At 64.1% G+C, this 15182-nt stretch overlaps 1 protein-coding gene across 3 annotated transcripts in view; it reads left to right on the plus strand.

Moving 5' to 3' along the window:
- LOC143790632 (uncharacterized) overlaps window positions 1-15182 on the plus strand; it is a 68941-nt gene that overhangs the window by 946 nt on the left and 52813 nt on the right. Inside the window, exons 1-2 of one of the 3 annotated variants that reach the window (XM_077279143.1) lie at window positions 4632-4982; window positions 9575-9720. The gene's annotated coding sequence lies outside the window, so the exon portion shown is untranslated. Of the gene's footprint in view, window positions 1-4631; window positions 4983-9322; window positions 9721-15182 lie in introns of those variants that run through there. The other 2 variants (XM_077279144.1, XM_077279145.1) reach the window with 2 other exon arrangements.

Below are 15182 nucleotides of genomic sequence, written 5' to 3' on the forward strand. Positions count from 1 at the left end.
TATGGGGGGGCACTGCGGGGGGAGACAGGCTGTCCCTGGAAGGGGACCGGGAGCTGAGCAGAGTGTATGGGGGGGCACTGCGGGGGGGACAGGCTGTCCCTGGAAGGGGACCGGGAGCTGACCACAGTGTATGGGGGGGGCACTGCGGGGGGGAGACAGGCTGTCCCTGGAAGGGGACCGGGAGCTGAGCACAGTGTATGGGGGGGCACTGCGGGGGGGAGACAGGCTGTCCCTGGAGGGGGACCGTGAGCTGAGCAGAGTGTATGGGGGGGCACTGCGGGGGGAGACAAGCTGTCCCTGGAAGGGGACCGTGAGCTTAGCACAGTGTATGGGGGGGCACTGCGGGGGGAGACAGGCTGTCCCTGGTAGGGGACTGGGAGCTGAGCACAGTGTATGGGGGGGGCACTGCGGGGGGAGACAGGCTGTCCCTGGAAGGGGACCGGGAGCTGAGCACAGTGTATGGGGGGGTGCATTGCGGGGGGGCAGGCTGTCCCTGGAAGGGGACCGGGAGCTGAGCACAGTGTATGGGGGGGCACTGCGGGGGGAGACAGGCTGTCCCTGGAAGGGGACCGTGAGCTGAGCACAGTGTATGGGGGGGCACTGCGGGGGGGAGACAGGCTGTCCCTGGAAGGGGACCGTGAGCTGAGCACAGTGTATGGGGGGGCACTGCGGGGGGAGACAGGCTGTCCCTGGAAGGGGACCGGGAGCTGAGCAGAGTGTATGGGGGGCACTGCGGGGGGGACAGGCTGTCCCTGGAAGGGGACCGGGAGCTGACCACAGTGTATGGGGGGGGCACTGCGGGGGGGAGACAGGCTGTCCCTGGAAGGGGACCGGGAGCTGAGCACAGTGTATGGGGGGGCACTGCGGGGGGGAGACGGGCTGTCCCTGGAGGGGGACCGTGAGCTGAGCAGAGTGTATGGGGGGGCACTGCGGGGGGAGACAAGCTGTCCCTGGAAGGGGACCGGGAGCTGAGCACAGTGTATGGGGGGGCACTGCGGGGGGAGACAGGCTGTCCCTGGAAGGGGACCGTGAGCTGAGCACAGTGTATGGGGGGGCACTGCGGGGGGGAGACAGGCTGTCCCTGGAAGGGGACCGTGAGCTGAGCAGAGTGTATGGGGGGGCACTGGGGGGGAGACAGGCTGTCCCTGGAAGGGGACCGTGAGCTGAGCAGAGTGTATGGGGGGCACTGGGGGGGAGACAGGCTGTCCCTGGAAGGGGACTGGGAGCTGAGCACAGTGTATGGGGGGGGCACTGCGGGGGGGGGGCAGGCTGTCCCTGGAAGGGGACCGTGAGCTGAGCACAGTGTATGGGGGGGCACTGCGGGGGGAGACAGGCTGTCCCTGGAAGGGGACCGGGAGCTGAGCAGAGTGTATGGGGGGGCACTGCGGGGGGGACAGGCTGTCCCTGGAAGGGGACCGGGAGCTGACCACAGTGTATGGGGGGGCACTGCGGGGGGAGACAGGCTGTCCCTGGAAGGGGACCGGGAGCTGAGCAGAGTGTATGGGGGGGCACTGCGGGGGGGACAGGCTGTCCCTGGAAGGGGACCGGGAGCTGACCACAGTGTATGGGGGGGCACTGCGGGGGGGAGACAGGCTGTCCCTGGAAGGGGACTGGGAGCTGAGCACAGTGTATGGGGGGGGGGGCATTGCGGGGGGGAAGGCTGTCCCTGGAAGGGGACCGGGAGCTGAGCACAGTGTATGGGGGGGCACTGCGGGGGGAGACAGGCTGTCCCTGGAAGGGGACCGTGAGCTGAGCACAGTGTATGGGGGGGCACTGCGGGGGGGAGACAGGCTGTCCCTGGAAGGGGACCGTGAGCTGAGCACAGTGTATGGGGGGGCACTGCGGGGGGAGACAGGCTGTCCCTGGAAGGGGACCGGGAGCTTAGCACAGTGTATGGGGGGGCACTGCGGGGGGAGACAGGCTGTCCCTGGAAGGGGACCGTGAGCTGAGCACAGTGTATGGGGGGGCACTGCGGGGGGGAGACAGGCTGTCCCTGGAAGGGGACCGTGAGCTGAGCAGAGTGTATGGGGGGCACTGGGGGGGAGACAGGCTGTCCCTGGAAGGGGACCGTGAGCTGAGCAGAGTGTATGGGGGGGCACTGGGGGGGAGACAGGCTGTCCCTGGAAGGGGACCGGGAGCTGAGCACAGTGTATGGGGGGGGGGCATTGCGGGGGGGGGGCAGGCTGTCCCTGGAAGGGGACCAGGAGCTGAGCACAGTGTATGGGGGGGCACTGCGGGGGGAGACAGGCTGTCCCTGGAAGGGGACCGTGAGCTGAGCACAGTGTATGGGGGGGCACTGCGGGGGGGAGACAGGCTGTCCCTGGAAGGGGACCGTGAGCTGAGCAGAGTGTATGGGGGGGCACTGCGGGGGGAGACAGGCTGTCCCTGGAAGGGGACCAGGAGCTGAGCAGAGTGTATGGGGGGGGCACTGCGGGGGGGACAGGCTGTCCCTGGAAGGGGACCGGGAGCTGACCACAGTGTATGGGGGGGGCACTGCGGGGGGGAGACAGGCTGTCCCTGGAAGGGGACCGGGAGCTGAGCACAGTGTATGGGGGGGAGACAGGCTGTCCCTGGAGGGGGACCGTGAGCTGAGCAGAGTGTATGGGGGGGCACTGCGGGGGGAGACAAGCTGTCCCTGGAAGGGGACCGTGAGCTTAGCACAGTGTATGGGGGGGCACTGCGGGGGGAGACAGGCTGTCCCTGGTAGGGGACTGGGAGCTGAGCACAGTGTATGGGGGGGGCACTGCGGGGGGAGACAGGCTGTCCCTGGAAGGGGACCGGGAGCTGAGCACAGTGTATGGGGGGGTGCATTGCGGGGGGGCAGGCTGTCCCTGGAAGGGGACCGGGAGCTGAGCACAGTGTATGGGGGGGCACTGCGGGGGGAGACAGGCTGTCCCTGGAAGGGGACCGTGAGCTGAGCACAGTGTATGGGGGGGCACTGCGGGGGGGAGACAGGCTGTCCCTGGAAGGGGACCGTGAGCTGAGCACAGTGTATGGGGGGGCACTGCGGGGGGAGACAGGCTGTCCCTGGAAGGGGACCGGGAGCTGAGCAGAGTGTATGGGGGGCACTGCGGGGGGGACAGGCTGTCCCTGGAAGGGGACCGGGAGCTGACCACAGTGTATGGGGGGGGCACTGCGGGGGGGAGACAGGCTGTCCCTGGAAGGGGACCGGGAGCTGAGCACAGTGTATGGGGGGGCACTGCGGGGGGGAGACAGGCTGTCCCTGGAGGGGGACCGTGAGCTGAGCAGAGTGTATGGGGGGGCACTGCGGGGGGAGACAAGCTGTCCCTGGAAGGGGACCGGGAGCTGAGCACAGTGTATGGGGGGGCACTGCGGGGGGAGACAGGCTGTCCCTGGAAGGGGACCGTGAGCTGAGCACAGTGTATGGGGGGGCACTGCGGGGGGGAGACAGGCTGTCCCTGGAAGGGGACCGTGAGCTGAGCAGAGTGTATGGGGGGCACTGGGGGGGAGACAGGCTGTCCCTGGAAGGGGACCGTGAGCTGAGCAGAGTGTATGGGGGGCACTGGGGGGGAGACAGGCTGTCCCTGGAAGGGGACCGTGAGCTGAGCACAGTGTATGGGGGGGCACTGCGGGGGGGAGACAGGCTGTCCCTGGAAGGGGACCGTGAGCTGAGCACAGTGTATGGGGGGGCACTGCGGGGGGAGACAGGCTGTCCCTGGAAGGGGACCGGGAGCTGAGCAGAGTGTATGGGGGGGCACTGCGGGGGGGACAGGCTGTCCCTGGAAGGGGACCGGGAGCTGACCTCAGTGTATGGGGGGGGCACTGCGGGGGGGAGACAGGCTGTCCCTGGAAGGGGACCGGGAGCTGAGCACAGTGTATGGGGGGGCACTGCGGGGGGGAGACAGGCTGTCCCTGGAGGGGGACCGTGAGCTGAGCAGAGTGTATGGGGGGGCACTGCGGGGGGAGACAAGCTGTCCCTGGAAGGGGACCGTGAGCTGAGCACAGTGTATGGGGGGGCACTGCGGAGGGAGACAGGCTGTCCCTGGAAGGGGACCGTGAGCTGAGCACAGTGTATGGGGGGGCACTGCGGGGGAGACAGGCTGTCCCTGGAGGGGGACCGTGAGCTGAGCACAGTGTATGGGGGGGCACTGCGGGGGGAGACAGGCTGTCCCTGGAGGGGGACCGTGAGCTGAGCACAGTGTATGGGGGGGCACTGCGGGGGGAGACAAGCTGTCCCTGGAAGGGGACCGTGAGCTGAGCCCAGTGTATGGGGGGGCACTGCGGGGGGAGACAGGCTGTCCCTGGAAGGGGACCGGGAGCTGAGCACAGTGTATGGGGGGGGGGTCAGGCTGTCCCTGGAAGGGGACCGGGAGCTGCGCAGAGTGTATGGGGGGGCACTGCGGGGGGAGACAAGCTGTCCCTGGAGGGGGACGGTGAGCTGAGCACAGTGTATGGGGGCACGGCGGGGGACACAGGCTGTCCCTGGAGGGGGACGGTGAGCTGAGCTCAGTGTATGGGGGGGGGCACTGCGGGGGGAGACGGGGTCCCTGCATTGGGAGGTGAGGACAGTGTATAGGGTCAGCTGTGGGGGGCATGGCGGGGTACAGGCGTTCCCTGTGGGGTAGGGGAGGGTTAGGGGGGCTGAGCACAGTCCCTCAGCTGTGAACACTAATTATGAATGCAATATTTCCCTTATTAATTATTGTTCTTTCTTTCCATGTCTCTCAGTAGGTAATACTTGGGGCAGTCGCCCGCTCGCTGTGTGTCTGCTGGGAACATAATCTTGTGGAAGAAGGGGTTAATGTACCAGTAGAAATAATAGGGCTTAGAATAAAAAAAATGTCAAAATTCAATAATTTCCTTTTTTGCCCTTTTTTTTTTTTCAATCTTGGACACTGGCTCAAGAACTGGCGGGACAAGGACTCCTAGTTTCCCTAATGGACGACATCGCTATGGAGGAACACTGCTCTGCGGCCTCCATCATCATGTGGAGCAGCTAAGCCTCTTCATCCTCGGTTTGGGTAAGTGACAATCCATGTATGTATGGTCTAAGGAGCGGTCATGGCACATGTACATACATGTATGTGTATACATGTATATACAGTCAGCTGTCATGGCACTCGGGAAGTCACACCAGGGGGCTGTGTGGCTCTGTAGTCCTCTACAGCACCACACAGCCCCCTCTACACCACCATACAGCCTTTTGCAGCCCCCTCTACACCACCACACAGCCTTTTGCAGCCCCCTCTACACCACCACACAGCCCTCCGCAGCCCCCTCTACACCACCAAGCAGCCTCCTGCAGCCCCCTCTACACGGCCACTCAGCCTCCCGCAGTCCCCTCTACAGCACCACACAGCCTTCCGCATTCCCCTGTACAGCACCACACAGCCTTCCGCATCCCCCTCTGCAGCACCACTCAGCCCCCTGCCCAAGGCCATGGCCCCCTGACAGTCTCTGTCAGGCCTCCGACAGGCCCTCACGGCCTCCGACCGATGATAGGCTCTCACGGCCTCCGACCGATGATAGGCTCTCACGGCCTCCGACCGATGATAGGCTCTCACGGCCTCCGACCGATGATAGGCTCTCACGGCCTCCCACCGATGATAGGCTCTCACGGCCTCCGACCGATGATAGGCTCTCACGGCCTCCGACCAATGATAGGCTCTCACGGCCTCCCACCGATGATAGGCTCTCACGGCCTCCCACCGATGATATGCTCTCACGGCCTCCCACCGATGATAGGCTCTCACGGCCTCCCACCGATGATAGGCTCTCACGGCCTCCCACCGATGATAGGCTCTCACGGCCTCCCACCGATGATAGGCTCTCACGGCCTCCGACCGATGGCAGGCTCTCACGGCCTCCCACCGATGACAGGCTCTCACGGCCTCCCACCGATGACAGGCTCTCACGGCCTCCCACCGATGACAGGCTCTCACGGCCTCCCACCGATGATAGGCTCTCACGGCCTCCCACCGATGACAGGCTCTCACGGCCTCCGACCGATGGCAGGCTCTCACGGCCTCCCACCGATGACAGGCTCTCACGGCCTCCCACCGATGACAGGCTCTCACGGCCTCCCACCGATGACAGGCTCTCACGGCCTCCCACCGATGACATTCTCTCACGGCCTCCCACCGATGACAGGCTCTCACGGCCTCCGACCGATGATAGGCTCTCACGGCCTCCGACCGATGATAGGCTCTCACGGCCTCCCACCGATGATAGGCTCTCACGGCCTCCCACCGATGATATGCTCTCACGGCCTCCCACCGATGATATGCTCTCACGGCCTCCCACCGATGATAGGCTCTCACGGCCTCCCACCGATGATAGGCTCTCACGGCCTCCCACCGATGATAGGCTCTCACGGCCTCCCACCGATGATAGGCTCTCACGGCCTCCCACCGATGATAGGCTCTCACGGCCTCCGACCGATGGCAGGCTCTCACGGCCTCCCACCGATGACAGGCTCTCACGGCCTCCCACCGATGACAGGCTCTCACGGCCTCCCACCGATGATAGGCTCTCACGGCCTCCCACCGATGATAGGCTCTCACGGCCTCCCACCGATGACAGGCTCTCACGGCCTCCGACCGATGGCAGGCTCTCACGGCCTCCCACCGATGACAGGCTCTCACGGCCTCCCACCGATGACAGGCTCTCACGGCCTCCCACCGATGACAGGCTCTCACGGCCTCCCACCGATGACATTCTCTCACGGCCTCCCACCGATGACAGGCTCTCACGGCCTCCGACCGATGATAGGCTCTCACGGCCTCCGACCGATGATAGGCTCTCACGGCCTCCCACCGATGATAGGCTCTCACGGCCTCCCACCGATGATATGCTCTCACGGCCTCCCACCGATGATAGGCTCTCACGGCCTCCCACCGATGATAGGCTCTCACGGCCTCCCACCGATGATAGGCTCTCACGGCCTCCCACCGATGATAGGCTCTCACGGCCTCCCACCGATGATAGGCTCTCACGGCCTCCCACCGATGATAGGCTCTCACGGCCTCCGACCGATGATAGGCTCTCACGGCCTCCGACCGATGATAGGCTCTCACGGCCTCCGACCGATGATAGGCTCTCACGGCCTCCGACCGGCGCTCACGGCCTCCCACAGCCTCCGACTGGCTCACAGCCTCCGACTGGCGCTCACGGCCTCCAATAGGCTCTCACGGCCTCCGACCGATGATAGGCTCTCACGGCCTCCGACCGATGATAGGCTCTCACGGCCTCCGACCGATGATAGGCTCTCACGGCCTCCCACCGATGATAGGCTCTCACGGCCTCCCACCGATGATAGGCTCTCACGGCCTCCCACCGATGATAGGCTCTCACGGCCTCCGACCGATGATAGGCTCTCACGGCCTCCGACCGATGATAGGCTCTCACGGCCTCCGACCGATGATAGGCTCTCACGGCCTCCGACCGATGATAGGCTCTCACGGCCTCCGACCGATGATAGGCTCTCACGGCCTCCGACCGGCGCTCACGGCCTCCCACAGCCTCCGACTGGCTCACAGCCTCCGACTGGCGCTCACGGCCTCCAATAGGCTCTCACGGCCTCCGACCGATGATAGGCTCTCACGGCCTCCGACCGATGATAGGCTCTCACGGCCTCCGACCGGCGCTCACGGCCTCCCACAGCCTCCGACTGGCTCACAGCCTCCGACTGGCGCTCACGGCCTCCAATAGGCTCTCACGGCCTCCGACCGACAGGCTCTCACGGCCTCCGACCGATGACAGGCTCTAACGGCCTCCGACCGATGACAGGCTCTCACGGCCTCCGACCGATGGCAGGCTCTCACGGCCTCCCACCGATGACAGGCTCTCACGGCCTCCCACCGATGACAGGCTCTCACGGCCTCCCACCGATGACAGGCTCTCACGGCCTCCCACCGATGACATTCTCTCACGGCCTCCCACCGATGACAGGCTCTCACGGCCTCCCACCGATGATAGGCTCTCACGGCCTCCCACCGATGATAGGCTCTCACGGCCTCCCACCGATGATAGGCTCTCACGGCCTCCCACCGATGATAGGCTCTCACGGCCTCCCACCGATGATATGCTCTCACGGCCTCCCACCGATGATAGGCTCTCACGGCCTCCCACCGATGATAGGCTCTCACGGCCTCCCACCGATGATAGGCTCTCACGGCCTCCCACCGATGATAGGCTCTCACGGCCTCCCACCGATGATAGGCTCTCACGGCCTCCCACCGATGATAGGCTCTCACGGCCTCCCACCGATGATAGGCTCTCACGGCCTCCCACCGATGATAGGCTCTCACGGCCTCCCACCGATGATAGGCTCTCACGGCCTCCGACCGATGATAGGCTCTCACGGCCTCCGACCGATGATAGGCTCTCACGGCCTCCGACCGATGATAGGCTCTCACGGCCTCCGACCGATGATAGGCTCTCACGGCCTCCGACCGATGATAGGCTCTCACGGCCTCCGACCGATGATAGGCTCTCATGGCCTCCGACCGATGATAGGCTCTCACGGCCTCCGACCGATGATAGGCTCTCACGGCCTCCGACCGATGATAGGCTCTCACGGCCTCCGACCGGCGCTCACGGCCTCCCACAGCCTCCGACTGGCTCACAGCCTCCGACTGGCGCTCACGGCCTCCAATAGGCTCTCACGGCCTCCGACCGACAGGCTCTCACGGCCTCCGACCGATGACAGGCTCTCACGGCCTCCGACCGATGACAGGCTCTCACGGCCTCCCACCGATGACAGGCTCTCACGGCCTCCCACCGATGATAGGCTCTCACGGCCTCCCACCGATGACAGGCTCTCACGGCCTCCCACCGATGATAGGCTCTCACGGCCTCCCACCGATGATAGGCTCTCACGGCCTCCCACCGATGATAGGCTCTCACGGCCTCCCACCGATGATAGGCTCTCACGGCCTCCCACCGATGATAGGCTCTCACGGCCTCCCACCGATGATAGGCTCTCACGGCCTCCCACCGATGATAGGCTCTCACGGCCTCCCACCGATGATAGGCTCTCACGGCCTCCCACCGATGATAGGCTCTCACGGCCTCCCACCGATGATAGGCTCTCACGGCCTCCCACCGATGATAGGCTCTCACGGCCTCCCACCGATGATAGGCTCTCACGGCCTCCCACCGATGATAGGCTCTCACGGCCTCCCACCGATGATAGGCTCTCACGGCCTCCCACCGATGATAGGCTCTCACGGCCTCCCACAGGCGCTTTCTGTAGGGGAAGGGGGAGGGGGAGCAGAGCTCAGCATATGGGGTCAACTGTGAGGGGCATGGCGGGGGTACAGGCAGTCCCTGTGGGGTCAGGGGAGGGTTAGGAGGGCTGTGTTGTTACTCCTATGAACACTAATTATAAAATACAATATTTCCCTTATTAATTATTATTTTTTATTTCCCCGTCTCTCAGTAGGTAACAGAGCGTCACCCACAGGAAGCTCTTGGGACAGTCGACCGCTTGCTATGTGTCTGCTGGGAATATACGCTCATGGAAGAAGGGGTTAATGTACCAGTAGAATTTATAGGGCTTAGAATAAAAATTATTTAAAAATTCAATAATTTCCTTTTTTTTTTCAAATAGGTAACAAGGCATCGTGGACACTGGCTCAAGAACTGGCGGGACAAGGACACCAAGTTTCCCTAACGGGTGACATCGCTATGGAGGAACACTGCTCTCCGGCCTCCATCATCATGTGGAGCAGCTAAGCCTCTTCATCCTCGGTTTGGGTAAGTGACAATCCATGTATGTATGGTCTAAGGAGCGGTCATGGCACATGTACATACATGTATGTGTATACATGTATATACAGTCAGCTGTCATGGCACTCGGGAAGTCACACCAGGGGGCTGTGTGGCTCTGTAGGCCTCTACATCACCACACAGCCCCTCTACACCAATCCACAGCCCCTCAGAGCCAGCATTCTCTGCCACCCAGAGTCAGCGTTCTCTGCCACCCAGAGTCAGCGTTCTCTGCCACCCAGGGTCTGCGTACTCTGGCACCCAGGGTCTGCGTACTCTGGCACCCAGGGTCTGCGTACTCTGGCACCCAGGGTCTGCGTACTCTGGCACCCAGGGTCTGCGTTCTCTGCCACCCTGGGTCTGCGTTCTCTGCCACCCTGGGTCTGCGTTCTCTGCCACCCTGGGTCTGCGTTCTCTGCCACCCTGGGTCTGCGTTCTCTGGCACCCAGGGACTGCGTTCTCTGGCACCCAGGGTCTGCGTTCTCTGGCACCCAGGGTCTGCGTTCTCTGGCACCCAGGGTCTGCGTTCTCTGCCACCCAGGGTCTGCGTTCTCTGCCACCCAGGGTCTGCGTTCTCTGCCACCCAGGGTCTGCGTTCTCTGGCACCCAGGGTCTGCGTACTCTGGCACCCAGGGTCTGCGTTCTCTGCCACCCTGGGTCTGCGTTCTCTGGCACCCAGGGTCTGCGTTCTGTGGCACCCAGGGTCTGCGTTCTGTGGCACCCAGGGTCTGCATTCTGTGGCACCCAGGGTCTGCATTCTGTGGCACCCAGGGTCTGCATTCTGTGGCACCCAGGGTCTGCATTCTGTGGCACCCAGGGTCTGCATTCTGTGGCACCCAGGGTCTGCATTCTGTGGCACCCAGGGTCTGCATTCTGTGGCACCCAGGGTCTGCATTCTGTGGCACCCAGGGTCTGCATTCTGTGGCACCCAGGGTCTGCATTCTGTGGCACCCAGGGTCTGCATTCTGTGGCACCCAGGGTCTGCATTCTGTGGCACCCAGGGTCTGCATTCTGTGGCACCCAGGGTCTGCATTCTGTGGCACCCAGGGTCTGCATTCTGTGGCACCCAGGGTCTGCATTCTGTGGCACCCAGGGTCTGCATTCTGTGGCACCCAGGGTCTGCATTCTGTGGCACCCAGGGTCTGCATTCTGTGGCACCCAGGGTCTGCATTCTGTGGCACCCAGGGTCTGCATTCTGTGGCACCCAGGGTCTGCATTCTGTGGCACCCAGGGTCTGCATTCTGTGGCACCCAGGGTCTGCATTCTGTGGCACCCAGGGTCTGCATTCTGTGGCACCCAGGGTCTGCATTCTGTGGCACCCAGGGTCTGCATTCTGTGGCACCCAGGGTCTGCATTCTGTGGCACCCAGGGTCTGCATTCTGTGGCACCCAGGGTCTGCATTCTGTGGCACCCAGGGTCTGCATTCTGTGGCACCCAGGGTCTGCATTCTGTGGCACCCAGGGTCTGCATTCTGTGGCACCCAGGGTCTGCATTCTGTGGCACCCAGGGTCTGCATTCTGTGGCACCCAGGGTCTGCATTCTGTGGCACCCAGGGTCTGCATTCTGTGGCACCCAGGGTCTGCATTCTGTGGCACCCAGGGTCTGCATTCTGTGGCACCCAGGGTCTGCATTCTGTGGCACCCAGGGTCTGCATTCTGTGGCACCCAGGGTCTGCATTCTCTGGCACCCAGGGTCTGCATTCTCTGGCACCCAGGGTCTGCATTCTCTGGCACCCAGGGTCTGCATTCTCTGGCACCCAGGGTCTGCATTCTCTGGCACCCAGGGTCTGCATTCTCTGGCACCCAGGGTCTGCATTCTCTGGCACCCAGGGTCTGCATTCTCTGGCACCCAGGGTCTGCATTCTCTGGCACCCAGGGTCTGCATTCTCTGGCACCCAGGGTCTGCATTCTCTGGCACCCAGGGTCTGCATTCTCTGGCACCCAGGGTCTGCATTCTCTGGCACCCAGGGTCTGCATTCTCTGGCACCCAGGGTCTGCATTCTCTGGCACCCAGGGTCTGCATCCCCTGCCACTCTGGGCCAGCATCCCCAGCCACTCTGGGCCAGCTTCCCGTCAGTGCCACACAGCCTCTACAGCACCATACCAGGCCCACATACTCACTCTGCCCCCTTTATTGGCTCCTGCAGCACGCCACAAGCTCTGCCACCCCAGGCCCTCAGTGACCCTCCTCCAGCCCTTGAGACCCTCCTCCAGCCCCTGACACCCTCCTCCATCCCCAGGCAGCCTCCTCCATCCCCAGGCAGCCTCCTCCATCCCCAGGCAGCCTCCTCCATCCCCAGGCAGCCTCCTCCATCCCCAGACAGCCTCCTCCATCCCCAGGCAGCCTCCTCCATCCCCAGACAGCCTCCTCCATCCCCTGGCACCCTCCTCCATCCCCAGACAGCCTCCTCCATCCCCAGACAGCCTCCTCCATCCCCAGACAGCCTCCTCCATCCCCAGACAGCCTCCTCCATCCCCAGACAGCCTCCTCCATCCCCAGACAGCCTCCTCCTGCCCCTGACAGCCTCCTCCATCCCCAGACAGCCTCCTCCATCCCCAGACAGCCTCCTCCATCCCCAGACAGCCTCCTCCATCCCCAGACAGCCTCCTCCATCCCCAGACAGCCTCCTCCATCCCCAGACAGCCTCCTCCATCCCCAGACAGCCTCCTCCATCCCCAGACAGCCTCCTCTTGCCCCTGACAGCCTCCTCCATCCCCTGACACCCTCTCCAGCCTCTGAGACACTACTTATGACAAATGCAAGGTAAACCCAAATTTCGTCCCGCAAGAGGGACCGGAGTCCCACAGGTGGGACGGGAATCGGGTTTACCTTGCATTTGCCATATGTAGCGTCTGACAGCCTCCTCCAGCCGCTGACAGCCTCCTCCATCCCCAGACAGCCTCCTCCATCCCCAGACAGCCTCCTCCATCCCCAGACAGCCTCCTCCATCCCCAGACAGCCTCCTCCATCCCCAGACAGCCTCCTCCATCCCCAGACAGCCTCCTCCATCCCCAGACAGCCTCCTCCATCCCCAGACAGCCTCCTCCATCCCCAGACAGCCTCCTCCATCCCCAGACAGCCTCCTCCATCCCCAGACAGCCTCCTCCATCCCCACACAGCCTCCTCCATCCCCAGACAGCCTCCTCCATCCCCAGACAGCCTCCTCCATCCCCAGACAGCCTCCTCCATCCCCAGACAGCCTCCTCCATCCCCAGACAGCCTCCTCCATCCCCAGACAGCCTCCTCCATCCCCTGACAGCCTCCTCTTGCCCCAGACAGCCTCCTCCATCCCCAGACAGCCTCCTCCATCCCCAGACAGCCTCCTCCATCCCCAGACAGCCTCCTCCATCCCCAGACAGCCTCCTCCATCCCCAGACAGCCTCCTCCATCCCCAGACAGCCTCCTCCATCCCCAGACAGCCTCCTCCATCCCCAGACAGCCTGCGCCTGCCCCTGACAGCCTCCTCCATCCCCAGACAGCCTCCTCCTGCCCCAGACAGCCTCATCTTGCCCCAGACAGCCTCATCTTGCCCCTGACAGCCTCCTCCTGCCCCAGACAGCCTCCTCCATCCCCAGACAGCCTCCTCCATCCCCAGACAGCCTCCTCCATCCCCAGACAGCCTCCTCCTGCCCCTGACAGCCTCATCCATCCCCAGACAGCCTCCTCCATCCCCAGACAGCCTCCTCCTTCCCCTGACAGCCTCCTCCTTCCCCTGACAGCCTCCTCCTGCCCCTGACAGCCTCCTCCTGCCCCTGACAGCCTCCTCCTGCCCCCGACAGCCTCCTCCTGCCCCCGACAGCCTCCTCCTGCCCCCGACAGCCTCCTCCTGGCCCCGACAGCCTCCTCCTGGCCCCGACAGCCTCCTCCTGGCCCTGACAGCCTCCTCCTGCCCCTGACAGCCTCCTCCTGCCCCTGACAGCCTCCTCCTGCCCCTGACACCCTCTCCAGCCTCTGAGACACTACTTATGACAAATGCAAGGTAAACCCGAATTTCATCTCGCAAGAGGGACCAGAGTCCCACAGGTGGGACGGGAATCGGGTTTACCTTGCATTTGCCATATGTAGCGTCTGACAGCCTCCTCCAGCCGCTGACAGCCTCCTCCATCCCCAGACAGCCTCCTCCATCCCCAGACAGCCTCCTCCATCCCCAGAGAGCCTCCTCCTGCCCCAGACAGCCTCCTCTTGCCCCTGACAGCCTCCTCCTGCCCCTGACAGCCTCCTCCTTCCCTTACAGCCTCCTCCATGCCCTGACAGCCTCCTCCTGCCCATGACAGCCTCCTCCTGCCCATGACAGCCTCCTCCTGCCCATGACAGCCTCCTCCATCCCCTGACAGCCTCCTCCATCCCCAGACAGCCTCCTCCATCCCCAGACAGCCTCCTCCATCCCCAGACAGCCTCCTCCTGCCCCTGACAGCCTCCTCCATCCCCAGACAGCCTCCTCCATCCCCAGACAGCCTTCTCTTGCCCCTGACAGTCTCCTCCTTCCCCTGACAGCCTCCTCCTTCCCTTGACAGCCTCCTCCAGGCCCTGACAGCCTCCTCCATCCCCAGAAAGCCTCCTCCATCCCCAGACAGCCTCCTCCATCCCCAGACAGCCTCCTCCATCCCCAGACAGCCTCCTCCATCCCCAGACAGCCTCCTCCTGCCCCTGACAGCCTCCTCCATCCCCAGACAGCCTCCTCCTTCCCCTGACAGCCTCCTCCTTCCCCAGACAGCCTCCTCCATCCCCAGACAGCCTCCTCCATCCCCAGACAGCCTCCTCCTGCCCCTGACAGCCTCCTCCATCCCCAGACAGCCTCCTCCTGCCCCTGACAGCCTCCTCCTGCCCCTGACAGCCTCCTCCATCCCCAGACAGCCTCCTCCATCCCCAGACAGCCTCCTCCATCCCCAGACAGCCTCCTCCATCCCCAGACAGCCTCCTCCATCCCCAGACAGCCTCCTCCATCCCCAGACAGCCTCCTCCATCCCCAGACAGCCTCCTCCATCCCCAGACAGCCTCCTCCATCCCCAGACAGCCTCCTCCATCCCCAGACAGCCTCCTCCATCCCCTGACAGCCTCCTCCATCCCCTGACAGCCTCCTCCTGCCCCTGACAGCCTCCTCCTGCCCCTGACAGCCTCCTCCTGCCCCTGACAGCCTCCTCCTGCCCCTGACAGCCTCCTCCTGCCCCTGACAGCCTCCTCCTGCCCCTGACAGCCTCCTCCTGCCCCTGACAGCCTCCTCCTGCCCCTGACAGCCTCCTCCTGCCCCTGACAGCCTCCTCCTGCCCCTGACAGCCTCCTCCTGCCCCTGACAGCCTCCTCCTGCCCCTGACAGCCTCCTCCTGCCCCTGACAGCCTCCTCCTGCCCCTGACAGCCTCCTCCTGCCCCTGACAGCCTCCTCCTGCCCCTGACAGCCTCCTCCTGCCCCTGACAGCCTCCTCCTGCCCCTGACACCCTCTCCAGCCTCTGA

The sequence above is a fragment of the Ranitomeya variabilis genome, unplaced genomic scaffold (assembly GCF_051348905.1).
Source record: "Ranitomeya variabilis isolate aRanVar5 unplaced genomic scaffold, aRanVar5.hap1 Scaffold_489, whole genome shotgun sequence".
Lineage (NCBI taxonomy): Eukaryota > Metazoa > Chordata > Amphibia > Anura > Dendrobatidae > Ranitomeya > Ranitomeya variabilis.